Source organism: Scylla paramamosain, chromosome 13 (genome assembly GCF_035594125.1).
Source record: "Scylla paramamosain isolate STU-SP2022 chromosome 13, ASM3559412v1, whole genome shotgun sequence".
NCBI lineage: Eukaryota > Metazoa > Arthropoda > Malacostraca > Decapoda > Portunidae > Scylla > Scylla paramamosain.
This window is the reverse complement of record NC_087163.1, coordinates 1,801,742-1,815,263: the sequence shown is the minus strand read 5'-3', so window position 1 is coordinate 1,815,263 and position 13,522 is coordinate 1,801,742. Positions and strand designations below refer to the sequence as shown.

Genomic DNA, 13,522 nt, shown 5'->3' with positions numbered 1-13,522 from the left:
GTGAACAAAAAAATGTGTGTATTGGTGACGACGAGAGTGAGAGGTAAGAATGAACGACGGGGGAGGAAGGGGAGGTGAAGCAGGGAAGTGAAGGTGAGAGGGGGAAGGCAGAGAGTGGAGGGCGGGAGAGTTGTTTATATATGACTGAAGGGATGGGATGAGTGGAGTGAGGGAGGGAAGAAGAAAGGGACACAGGGATGGGAAGAGAAAGGCAAGAAATTCCTAAGTATTGTCAATATAAATCGTAATCAGTCAGTCAGTCAGTCAGTCATTAAGGCAGTCAAGTAGTCCATCAATAATCTAATCAATCGTTCATTCAATCAATCATTCAGTTAGTCCATCAGTCATTCACTCACCCAATAATTCATTCATTCAATCGGTCAGTCTCTTCCATCTCTAAAAACCCACAGTCACGCGTATCTTGACAGTACTCAAGTATGCATGTTTGGTGAGACAGGGAGAATAAGTGTAGAATGACAGTGAGGAGTGGAGCATTGGAGTGGAGAGGAGAGGGAATAGAAAAAAAGAGGAGAACAAGAGAGAAACAGGAGATAAGGAGAAGAGAGAACTGAATGGAAGGGGAAGAGAAAAGAACAGCGGAGAGGAAACGAGAGAAGAAAGACAAAGTAGAGGAGATAAAGGATTTGAAGAAAAGAGAGATAGACAAGAGAAATGTATTGAAAGAAAGGAGGCAGGAGTGAGAGGAAGGAATGGAGGAGAGACAGGAAAGAGGAATAGGGAGGAATGGGGGACAAGGGCGAGGTGGAGTGGATAGATGGGACGTACATAATGGAAGAGGGGAAGTAAGTTCATGGTATAATGGTATTTCTAGGCATGTGGTGGTGGTGGTGGTGGTATGGTGGGACTGGCAATGTGGTTTTAGTGGTATGATGTTGTGGTTATGCTATGGTTGTAGTGGTGTGGTTGTGACAATGGAATTCCTGTAGTGTGGTTGCTGTGGTATATCTGTGGTGTGGTGGTGTGGCTGTGAGATGTAGCAACTAACATTCTTTTCATGTAATACCCACACTGGTCTAGAGCAACAAAAAGGGAAGGGAACAAAAATAGGGGGGGCTCAGTGGTTGGTTGTGGTGCAGGTACAGTAGCGTGGCTGTGGTGGAGAGGGTGTCTCGTGTGGTGCGCGTCCTGCGGGGAGACTAAAGAGGCAGAGGCTGAGTGGAAAAGTTTTTGCCTCCAGTGCGGCATTCGAGGCTCGTCGGTCACACTTATCTTGGGCGCGTGGCCTGGTGGGTGATTATAATTAAGAAAAAATGCCTATGTATTGCAGCTGCGTTTTTGGGAGAGGCTCACTTATACACTTAAACACATACACACACACACACACGCATACACACACACGAGCACCACTACGAACAAGCCACTCTGGTGCATAGACTTTTATTACTCCATTACATACTTTACGAGTCCATTCTGATGCTACAATGGCCTTCCTCCAGGTATTAATTAAAATGGCTCAGGTGGGCTTCACCTCGTAAACGGGCGAGCCATCAAGTGACGCCATCAACCTTGAACCAACGGCGCTGTTTGCTTCGCTTAGGAAATGCATCGAATCTTTCACCTTACTTTTCATTAGGTGGGTCTCAAAAAGAATGCAGGAAAACTTTAAACCTTTTAGTGTAATATGTATCAATTCACAGCACTAGAGAGGCGGCGCGAGCTCTTTACAAGCACCTACATGAAAAGAAGGGATGAGAAGAAGAGAGTTTGCAATTCCCAACCGATTTAACGTCTAACGTGGCTGCAGAACAAAAATAAAAGTCTCAGAGTGCTTTGTGACTGAGTGCTTTGTGACTAAGAAAAAAATGGAACAAACAGCAATGAAACGTTTAATATTAAAATGACACGTTCTCTTTGTCTCCTATACGTACATTACACCCAGACGTAAAAATGACTTATTTACACCTGTGGAGAATGCCACATACTCGTATATTGGGCGTTTCTGACTCTTCAATTATAGATTTCTGCTGATGACTGTTGACAAAAATTGTTTTAAACCTCATCGTATTTTCCAGCGGTTATCAATGACCATTTCGCGTTGGGAAGTGAAAGGCTCGTTCTCAAATTTGTCTTCATTGCTGTTAAAATTGCGAGGCAAACAGACGGACAGACTAAAGGCTCTTAGTAATGCAGAAGTGACCCTGATGATGAGGCAGGAAGAGCGGCAGTAAAAGTGTGTTTATGTGGCGGTGTGGCATGTGGCTGCATTTAGGAACATGTTACGGTGTGGCTTCTCAAACACAACCGGCGGTGTGGTGGTGGGGCTTAAGCTGAGTGGGTGTGGTGCTGTGGATTTAGCTAAGTGGATGTGCTTGTGTGGCTGAGAGGGTGTGGCGACTACCGAGGATTATGGCTACAGATCGAATTATACTGAGAATGCGGCGGTGGGGAGTGAGGGATAAGCAGGGAGGGGCGCGGCGAGGCGGGGATGTGGAGCGTGGCGAGGCGGGATTGAGGAAACGGCGGGAGCGGGGAGGGGTGGAAGGAAGCAGAGAAAGGGACAGGGCTGCGGATGGGACGGTCTGTGGCCAGGAAATTTATTTATTTACTGTGTGTGTGTGTGTGTGTGTGTGTGTGTGTGCTTGCCATTTGTGTTCCTTACGACAGGCCGGCTGGGTCACAAACAGGCCTGGGACACGAGGCTTCTCCCATTTGACGCGTGCAAACACACTAAGTTGCGGCCAACAGTCGAGGAACATGCCACTCACTTCCATTGCATCTATTTGTTTCACTTTAAGCTTAAACCCTCTGACCTCAAGCGATATCAAGTTTTTATTGACTATCAGGGAATTAGAGGGTATCAGAATGAAGGAAAAGCCTAAAACACAGTAGAAATGAGAAGATTGATATACCTCTGATCATAACTTCACTTATTTGCTCATACAGGTGGTGAAGTCCACTGAACCCTGCAAGTCTAAGCATAAAAAGACCTGGTGTAAAGACTCAAAACAGGAAAGAGATCGAAGGAGAGTCAGGCTTGATGTGTACCCAACCCTCACCTCGAGATTGACTGGGGTCTGTTTTCTGACTCTTTTTTTTTTTTTTTTATGAAGCTGGCTAGCGGACCCCACCTGGACTAGCTAGGCTGGGATGGTGCGGTGGGTGGACGGATCGTGTCACAGGAAAGAGTGAGGCAGAGAAATGGGACAGGGAGAGGGAGAGGCATAGAACAGAAGGAAGCTGGGTAGGGGGACAGAGATAGGATGGGACATGGGACAGATGGAGGCTGTGACATGGGACAGGTTGGGGCTGGGACACAAAACGAAGGGAGGTTGGGACTTGGGAGAGATAGTGACTGGGATATATGACAAAAAAGAGGCTGGAACATGGAGGTAGAGGAAAGTTTGAACATGGGAAAGAGAGAGGTTAGGACGTGAGGCAGAGGGAGGCTGTGATATGTGAGGGATGATAGGACAATGAACAAAGAGAAGCTGGGACATGGGACAGAGGAAGACTGAGACATAAGACAGATGAAGACTGGAGCATGAAACAGAGAGAAGTTATGACGTGGGAGAGGGTGAAGGTGGAGGTATAGGACAAATGGAGGCTTGAAAGAAGGCAGGTGAACGTTATAAGGATTCTACACAAACAACATTTTTTCCTGCTTCAAGGACGAACGCTTCTGGAGGGAGGGAGGGAGGGAGGGAGGGAGAGAGAGAGAGAGAGAGGGAGACAGGCGGCCAGTCTTAAAAAAACGAGGATACTGTCTGGATAAAAAGTTGGCGTGCCAGGAATAAAATGAGAAAAACTTGGAGAAGAGGAGTCGTAAAAAAAGATAAGAAATGTCACAAGAAGATCACCTAACCTTGCTACATTGAGGGTGAGCAGACTTAGGTTAGGTGTTGGTGGTGATGGTGGTGACGGTGGTGAAGGAAGCTGTCCAAGGGGTCGGGAGAAGACGGAGAAAAGGTTAGTTCATCGGCTGCTCTCCCAGAAGTGTGATAAAAGAAGACGTCTAAATGGATAGGCCTATTTCTTTCCGGAGGTGTTCTGATGCTCTTCATTTCAAACAGCTTAAGTCGTAGGAAGGGGAAAAACAGGAAAAAAAAAAAAACAGGCAGAGTTATAGAATTTACCATTAAAAGACTGAGGAATAACAATACCAACTCTTGCATCAGTGAAGTGGACAGAATAAATGGTGACAGTAAGTAGACAGTCGAAGGAGGAAGAAAAAACGCAGAGTTATGTAGTTTACCAGTAAAAGAAAAGAGAAAAAAAGATGAAAGAGTAACGATACTAACTCTTGCATTTGTGAGGCGGAAAGAAAAAAAACTGTGACAGTAAGTAGAAAGGCGTTGGAAAGAAAAATAAAGAATATAAACTGGCAGAAACTTATGGAGTAAACCGATGGAAAAGGAAAAAAAAAGACGAAAGAGTAACAGTTTTAACTCTTGCACTTGTGAGGTGGAAAAAAAAAAATTGGCAGTAAGTAGAAAATCGTAGAATAAAAAAAAAGAAGCACAGAAACAAGCCAGAAAGTGAGAGTTTACCAACAAAAAGACGAAAGAACAACAATACAAGCTCTTACATTAATGAGGTGGGCAGAACAAATGGTGACCTTTCTTTTGGAACTGGCACTCTCAATAAACTTTTTATTTATTTTTTTTTCGCTCTTTTTATTGCCCTTGGCCAGTAGAAGATCTTGTACTACTGGAGAGGATACGGTAGAATAAGTTAAACAGGGAAACCTAACTTAACCTAACATAAATCTCTCTAAGGCCACCAAAAAAAGGAAGAAGGAATGAAAAATAAAGCTCAGGCCAATGGTTGATCTACATAACATCCCCAGGCGCTCAATGAGGCATAAACAGACGCGTACTTCTCGTCTCTCTGAAGTGAAAAAAACGCCCCATGGATCAGGCCTGCCATAGCGTGCCTAAGGTTGAGCCGTGACTCCCTCCCTCCCTCCCTCCTTCCTTCCGCCGCCCCATCTAAGCTAAAGCGACACATTTCCTATGCATTAGACAAGGACTCCTGCCTCCGCCGCGCCTCACCGCCACCCGCCCCCTCCCTCACTCTGCTGTACTTATTATTATTATTATTATTATTATTATTATTATTATTATTACTATTATTATTATTATTATTATTCAGAGACGATTTTTCCGGTTGTCTTCCTCCTCCTCCTCCTTTTCTTCCTCCTCCCAGTAGTAGCAGCATATAGTGGTATTGGTGATTATCTGGTGTAGCTCAACACAGGAACTTCCGACAACAGTAGATTCATCCCCTACGAAGGCTGACTGACCTAACTACATTACTCCCACGATGATATATAAAAAAAATGTAAAAAAAAACAAAAAACTAACGTGCAACAAAAGAACCTCAGGGGACGGGATACACAAGACTGAAAAAGAGTGGAAAAGGTTAGCAAGGAAACGCAATCTTATATAGAAAGTGGTTAAAGCTGAAGACATAGAAGCATAAGAACAAAAAAAAAAAAAAATAAAAATAGAAGGGTGTAATCTAAATTTAATATTGTTTATGGGAAGACTGTAAATGTTTGCTGGTGCAGTAATAAGACAGTGGAAGCAGCCCAAACATCCACTGGTGCTTTAATTACTTCTGGCCAGATTGTTTTCGTGTTGGACTCACGTTTACCTTAAGTGTCCCCCAGCGGTTCGATCCCCGGCGCTGGCTGACCTCTCCTGGCCAGTTTGTCCCGCCTTCAGGTCAATATCTGTGTTTCCGCGATGCTCCAAACAAGAGAATGGCCTTTATTGAAATTCTGAGACTCGAAGAGCGTCAGTTTGCCGCGTTTGCCCCTTTCACTGCGACACTAAAAGCACTGTACACATGATCGTTACAGGCACTCGCAATCAAGGGAAAGGGAAAAGAAGAAATTTCCAAATCTCTTACCAGTATAATGTTTAGAAATGGATGTATAATAGGAAATATTTTAAAGTGCTTTGTGATGAAGAAACCACGTCACGAATAACAGTGAAATGGTTACTCACACAAAGACAGCTCACCCCATTAGACATTCGTACAAAAAACACGGGATAAAACACAGCATCTCACAGAAAAACTTTGAGAAATGAAACTCGAGAATTGTTCTGAAGTTACGAGGGGATTTTTCTACACTTCTACTGAAAGGCTCGAGGAACGGAGGCTGTTTACTTGTTGTGCTCCGGGGGATAGTTAAGTGGTTGCGGCCGAGAGGAGCCTGACTCACGACTCGCTGGGGCCTCGTTGCCTTTGTTTTGTTTCGCCTAAACGATCAATTTGTATTTTTTCTGTTTCTGATGGGGAGAGGGAAGTACATTGTGCAGCGGAAGATTTAACTTGTACTGAACTGTTTATGCTCCTCGTATTTATTCCCGTATCCATTAGTTCAGGTTTTCCTTCAAGACTTCATTTCTGTCATCCATGAAGGCTTAATCTATACATAAATGGTAATGGTGTTTGTATTTTTGTTTATCCAGTAATTTATGACTTTCCTCTAGAATTTTTTACGTATATTTTTTACCTTACTAATTACACGTCTTTCCTCCACATTTGGTTATGTACGGCAATACTGTTCGTGTGCTCCCTCACCCACCAAATAAAGTCTTCCTTGTAGTATGCCTCCTAAAACGCGATTATATTAATTATCAATGAGGAACTCGAGCTACATCAGTGAAACATCGCAAAGACCTGAGCCGCGACGCTGACCCACCGTAACACTGAAGGTTTGTTCTTATGCACTTATCCACCAATTGTTTTTTTTCCTTTAGAGTAGACTTGCCTGCGCTTGACGATATTCGCTATTGAAAATTTCAGTCCCATCACAGGAAAAATTCCCAAAACCTGAACTACAGAAAGTTGTGCCCAGGATGGTATGGAGGGTGACAGTGTGAGTAGGTGGATGACATTCCTGGTGTTAGTGCCACGCGGGGACAGCTGCTCTCACCCCTGTGTATGAGTGGCGCCTCGCTGGGCAGCCCACTCACCACTCAGGTGCCGCGAGCCTCCACTACTGTATACACTGTCAGCTTGTTGTTGTCTTTCCCTCTGGTCCGCGTAGTAACAAGTTATGTTCCTCTCAAGCTACAGAGACTCCTTAACTTTTAGTGTGTTCATGTAAACAGTTTTTATCACAAGTTTGGTGTGCAATACAACAATAGCGGGTGAAGGAGGCGCCGTGCCTCGCTGTGTGTGCTTCCCAAGGGGCGCAGGGTGTTCCTCAGCAGCGGTACAGCGGGGGCGTGTGGTTAGCGTAAGGGTGGTGTGTAGTGGTATTGACTTTCCGCGGTGGTGGTGTGGCTGGCGTGGCGTGCCGGGGCGTCATGCTCGGTTAGTGTATTGCCATGGTTATTAGAAGGTGACGGAGATAATGTCACGGGCGGGAGGCGGCGGCTTGTTCAGCTCGGTGCCGGGTATCCCCTGCTGCCGAATGTAAGAAATGGCGGTAATAGGCGCGAAGGCGGCGTTCTCACGGGTGCCAAGTGCGCAGCTACACCACCGTGGCGGGGCGGCGCGCAGCGGAGCGGCGAGACACAACAGCCAAAGTTTGAAGCAAATTCCATTATGTAAATTTCAGCAGTGAGAAGGCCAGGCTGGGAGACACTGTTGGCTGATGACGCGCTGCTGGGCTGCCCGACGACACCTGTGGGCTAACCTCCAGTCCCAGGACTAGGCGTCAAGGGGCGTCACTGCACTGCCCCTGAAGCTCCCATGCACGCCTTCCCTGTCCCTGCCACTGATGGGGCCAGCGTGAAGGAAGTTCGCTTAGAGATTTTCTTGATGGCATGTGTGTGTGGCATGGTGTGTGGTGTGTGTGGTGTGTGTGGTGGTGTGTGGTGGTGTATGTGGTGGTGGCTCGGCCTCGTTGCCACACCAGCCTGTAAGTATAATCAATACAGGTAACATTCGCGGCGTACTCCCTTTCCCTTGGTCCCCCTTGGTCCCCCGGCCAGCCACTGCCTCACAAGGGTCTTCCGGGCTCGCCTCGTCCCCTCCCCCACAACACACACACACACACACACACACACACACACAGGCGACACCTCGGCAGCAGTTATAAAATCATAATGCTGTTCCAAGAAAATCCTTCAAAACAAATGTCGCAATAAATCCCTCAGAAATATTGTTACGACGCGCCCTCATTCTTGCAGGGAGAAAAAGCCTGGCGTGGTGGAAGGAATGGTGTGAAGCAAGACGACACGCGCCTGACAAACCTTGGCGTGGAGGCGTGGCGGGTCCTGGGGAGGTGGGAAGGGGGAGAGGATGCGGGACCTGCACCCCACCCACCTACACACTCCCCTGTCCACCTGTAAGGAAATAATTAAAGGTGGGCCGCACAAGTGACCCCTAAGGAGGCATAATTACGGGGCAGCAGGACCAGAGCACCGGGGAGGTCATACCTGGGTCGTACCTGGCTCGTACCTGGGTCGTGCCTGGGTCGTAGTGGGTTAAAAGGGGCACACATAAAGCCTAATAAGTTAATTACTACCAATACTGGGCCGCTCAAAACACGCGTCGCCCCTCACGTGCCCACTTGCCAGGCCCACCACAGCACCCACGCCAGCAGTAGGAGAGGGGGCACCGAGGAGAAGGGGCGGCGCTCCACGTCCTAAGCTGTTATTATACATTATTACACACAATACATTACAATCACGTGCTAGACTCATCCGTTATGTGAAGGAGGGGAGAGGAGGGACGTGGTGTGTGTGTGTGTGTGTGTGTGTGTGTGTGTGTGTGTGTGTGTGTGTGTGTGTGTGTGTTTTACGTATAGACATGCAATAAAGTCTACATACGTACGGTAATATAAATACACGACGATAAAACAGCAACAACAACAATAATAATAATAATAACAATAACAATAACAACAATAACAACAACAGCTACTGCAACATCAACGACATAAATGATAGATAGCCAGCAACATCAATTATTAACAGTGACAGCGACATTAATAGCTGCAGCAACAACAACAACAAGAGCGTCAGCAAGAACAACGTACAACAACAGCCATACACAGCACTGGAAGGCCTGAGCAGTACTGTGTGTGCGCCACGATCTTGAGGTGCGAGAAGGTAATCTGTGACCACCGACTGCGTATGGTGATCAATAGTGAAATTTGTGCTGGTGGTGGTGCTTATGGTGGTGGTGGTGGTGGTGGTGGTAGTGATGGAAGTACGTAAGTTATCACATGGATGGTATAAGAGGAAGGTGGAGGAGGAAGAGGAAAAGGAGGAGGACAAAGGAAGTAACAGCAACAACAGCGACAGTAGTAGTAGTAGTAGTAGTAGTAGCGGCAACAGTAGTAGTAGTAGTGGTAGTAGCAGTAGTAGTGAAGGAGTCGAGTGTGGACAGAAACCAATAATTTAAAACACCAAGATGAATGACAGCACGCCACACACTCACACACACACACACACACACACACACACACACACACACACACACACACACACACACGAGCGTCCTGGCAGTGAGCCGTGCACCGCCAGCCATGGGACACGGGGACACCACTACATACACATCACTCAGTGGTGGTCACAGTGTCAATGTCCACCGGGGAACAAAAATAACAATAACAACAGCAACACTACGCAACGCACAACACGCAACACAACATCAAGTGCAGTGGTCGTACGTGTATACCGGTGCAGTACGTGACATGGACGCAACACTTACATAGATACGTACTTACACAGACCAACGCAACACTAAGTACAGCAACACAACACAGCACGTGGCGGCTTCTACACGTACACTACAAACGACAACACTGTGTGGGAACAGGACGAGGAGCTGCGGCTGTGCGTCATGACACACACACACACACACACACACACACACACACACACACACACACATCAGTGGCAGCAGCAACAAGAAGCAACACGAACTCACGACTCACCCAAGACGCCAATGTACTGCACGGGAGGAGGAGGAGGAGGAGGAGGAGGAGGAAGAGGAGGAGGAGGGATGGCCACTGAGGGAGGAATGATAGGGAAGAGGGCAAGGAAGAAGGAGGTCAATAGTGAAGGGGGGGACGGGAAGCAGTGAGCAAGAAGGAGAAAGTGACGAAGAAGAAGAAGGGAAAGAAAAGGAAGAACAAGAAGAACAAGGGGATGAAAGAAATGACAGTGAATAAGTACCTTGGTGAATATTCTATTGCTGGAATGGGACAGGGCAACACTACAACAACTTTATTTAATTGCTGCTTCAGTATAGCACAGCACAGCACAGCACAGCCACCGGCACGCGAGAGGAGGAGACACACCAGACACTGACAGCAAATGAAGGAAAAGTCAAGTGTCCGGCATCCACAATTTAATCATTTAGAACCATTAAATGAGAGTGGGAGGGAGGAGGGGGGAAAGACTTGATTTAATGGAAATTCCTGGAAGAGTAACTAGGTTTGCCGGTGGAGAGAATGTAGGGGAGAGGGAGGAGGTGACCGGGAGCTGGCGAGGAGGGAGCAGAGGGGCGGTATAGGGAGAGAACAAGGAGGGGGAGGTCGACTCGCGGGTTTGATGGGAGTGCGAGCGTGCAATAAAGGAAAATGAAGGAGAACGTCAAGAGTAATGGTGATGACGGCAACAAAGGTGGTGATGACGAGAAGGGAGGCGCGGAGGGACTCGAAAAGGGTAAGTTGGTCGGTGGGTTGGTGGGTTGGGTGGATGGGGGGGACTGAAGGAAGGAGCGAAGACAACACACACACACACACACACACACACACACACACTTGGCTTTTCTTGCCGAAGTGAGTGAGTGTCTGGCTGATTTTGTATGGTGATGGTGGTGGTGGTGATGGTGGTGGTAGTGGTGGTGAAGAATTACTAGGCGAAGAAAAGGAAAGGAAAAGGAAGGAAAGAAAGGTGAAGGAAGAGAGGGTAAGAAGATAATGAGAAAGAAATATAAGGAGACAGCAGATGACAAAAAGTAAGGAAGAATAGAAAAAAAAACAGATTGAAAGAAATGGAAAAATGAGCGAGGATTAAGAGAGAGAGAGAGAGAGAGAGAGAGAGAGAGAGAGAGAGAGAGAGAGAGAGAGAGAGAGAGAGAGAGAGAGAGAGAGAGAGAGAATCTTTACTATTGCTATTGTACTTACAGCATTATTGATTTTCTATTTGTATGGTGATGGTGATGGTGGTGGTGGTACTGGTGAGGGTGGGAGGATAATGGTGGTGGTGGTGGTAATGGTGATGGCAGTGGTCTTTGTAACCTGAAGGTGGGGACGATTACAATACAGGTCGTGCTGGTCGTTGGATGGCAAGATAGTGGTCGTGAACTGGTTAGCGACGCAGTAGTTGTGAGGTGATGAAAGTGTGGTGTGGTGGTGGTGTTAGGAGTGGTAGTAGCAGTAGTGAAGGTGATCATGATAGGGGTGGTATAGGCAAGGGAAGTAGTAGTAGTAGTAGTAGTAGTAGTAGTAGTAGTAGAAGCAGCAGCAATAATAGTAGTAGTAGTAGTAGTAGTAGTAGTAGTTGTAGCAGTAAAAGTAGAAGTAGTAGTAGTAGTAGTAGTAGCAGCAGGAGTAGGACATTAGTAGCACACAGCGGAAGGGGGGAGCGCTACACCTCTGTGAGATACGAGAGTAATTTTGCCGAGTAGGTGATGTATTGGTGGTGGTGCTGGTGATGGTGGCGGTGGTGGTGGTGGTGGTGGTGAGATGAGGGTGACTGATTTATTGTATGAGTGAACGAGTGGGTGACTGACTGACTGAAGTGTCGTAGTGGTGTTGATGGTGGTGACAGATCTGGTTGAGGTGGTAATGAAGACAGTCAATCTGCCACCACCACCACTACCAACCACTACCACCACCACCACCACCACCACCACCTCGCTGTGATGGACGCCTACTGTCCTGCGGCATCACAGTTATGTCAGGCAGCCTCAACCGGTGGCAGGCGCGCTGGGGGAAGGGGGCAGGTGTCTGTTGTGGGTGATTGGGGGAGAGGGTGTGTGTTGGGGAGGGGACGGGGTGTGTGCTGGGGAGGGGGCGGGGTGTGTGTCGGCAAGATGAACATGAGTTGGGAGCTTTGTTTATTTACTTATTTATATATACATTTATTTACTTCAATACGTACATCATCAGTTATTTACGAGAACTTAAGATGTTGGGGGCTGTACTGAAAAGCAAGTTAACAGCGAGAAGTTACCATCTTAAGGGAATATTTAGTCTATTCATTCCATCATTTAGTTGTTCAGAGAGTGCCTGCGATGTAAGGAACGTCCGTAAGGCAAGGGGTGGGAGGGGGTGCTGGCTGGTAATTGAAGGCGAGGACACAGCTGATGGTGAACGTAAAAAGATTCAGACTGAGATATTCGCACAATGAGAGGAAGAGTAAAAAAAACAACTAATACGGTATGAAAAGTATTAAAGATATTTACATAACGAGTTTTGGAGCGCACATCTTATGACTAGACTTCACGCCTTCAAATCTTCACTCATTTACAAACATCTAAACTATTAAACTTGCAAATTTTCACTACTATCTGGACTCTTCCTCTTCATTGTTACCATTACAGGTGAAGAGTGCAGTGTGTGGGGCTGGAATGGCGCGAGGGCGGTGATGGCATGGAGGTGGGGATAGAATGGGAGAGTTTGGAGTATGAAGGCGAGGATGGTGCGTGGGAGGCGAGATGAGGGCAGCACGGTGAGGGGAAGATTGGAGATATGAATGAGAATGGTGTGAGGGAATTGGCGGATGGAGTGGAGATAGTGATGGAGGAGGGGAATGGTGTGGAGGGAATAACAGTGTGTGGATAAAGTGAAGAGTGTGGCAGAGGAGGTGGGAAGGACAGGGAGAGACAAGGACGGCTATGGGTCGTGGCGAGGATCACGGACAGGACGGAGACACGAAAACCATCAAGACACCAAGAGGCAGCCGCCACGGCACACACAGGCACCACGGAGGCCGCCACACATGCGCTGCGGCCACACAATAAGAGTCAGGGCCAAGATGAGGCGCCTCTTACCACTGGCAGACTAAGCTGGTACGGGCACGGCCTCTCCCAGGGCCTGCTTAAACCTCCTCAATAACACTAGCGAGGGTCGGGCGGCGCTGCACTGCTCTCCGGCGACCTGCAGGAGAGCGAGAGTTGAGGCAGTGTCTGTAAGGCGTTAGTAAGGCGACACGCTGACGGAGGGATGAGGCGCTGCAAGGCAAACCTTCATTAGGCAGAGTGCAACACACGCTGGCCTGCCACACCATAGGAACACTAAACTACAATGTATTATGACTGGCCTTCATCTAGTTCCAGATTTCTACGTGTCTGATGTCTGGTTATCACTGTGTCGAGGACTGCTGTGGTAATGGCGGATCATTGGTCACTATTTACTATCAGTATTGTAATGAGGAAAGGCGGAATAATTTTCATAAAGATGAGGGAGAAATTTAAAAAGCGGCGATGTGGTTTTAGAGTTAATATATATATTTTTTTTATAATTTTGTCTTTAGTATCAAAACATATCAACATTATGACACACACACACACATACACACACACACACACACACACACACACACACACACACACACACACACACACACACACACACACACAC

The 13,522-nt window shown here is 47.2% G+C and overlaps 1 protein-coding gene across 8 annotated transcripts in view; it reads right to left on the bottom strand.

The window, feature by feature from the left end:
* LOC135106299 (calbindin-32-like) overlaps positions 1-13,045 on the bottom strand; it is an 83,762-nt gene extending 70,717 nt beyond the window's left edge. For all 8 annotated transcript variants that reach the window (XM_064015164.1, XM_064015168.1, XM_064015166.1 and 5 more), the window contains exon 1: positions 12,934-13,045. The gene's annotated coding sequence lies outside the window, so the exon portion shown is untranslated. The remainder of the gene's footprint in view (positions 1-12,933) is intronic.
* Positions 13,046-13,522: the final 477 nt, after the last annotated feature.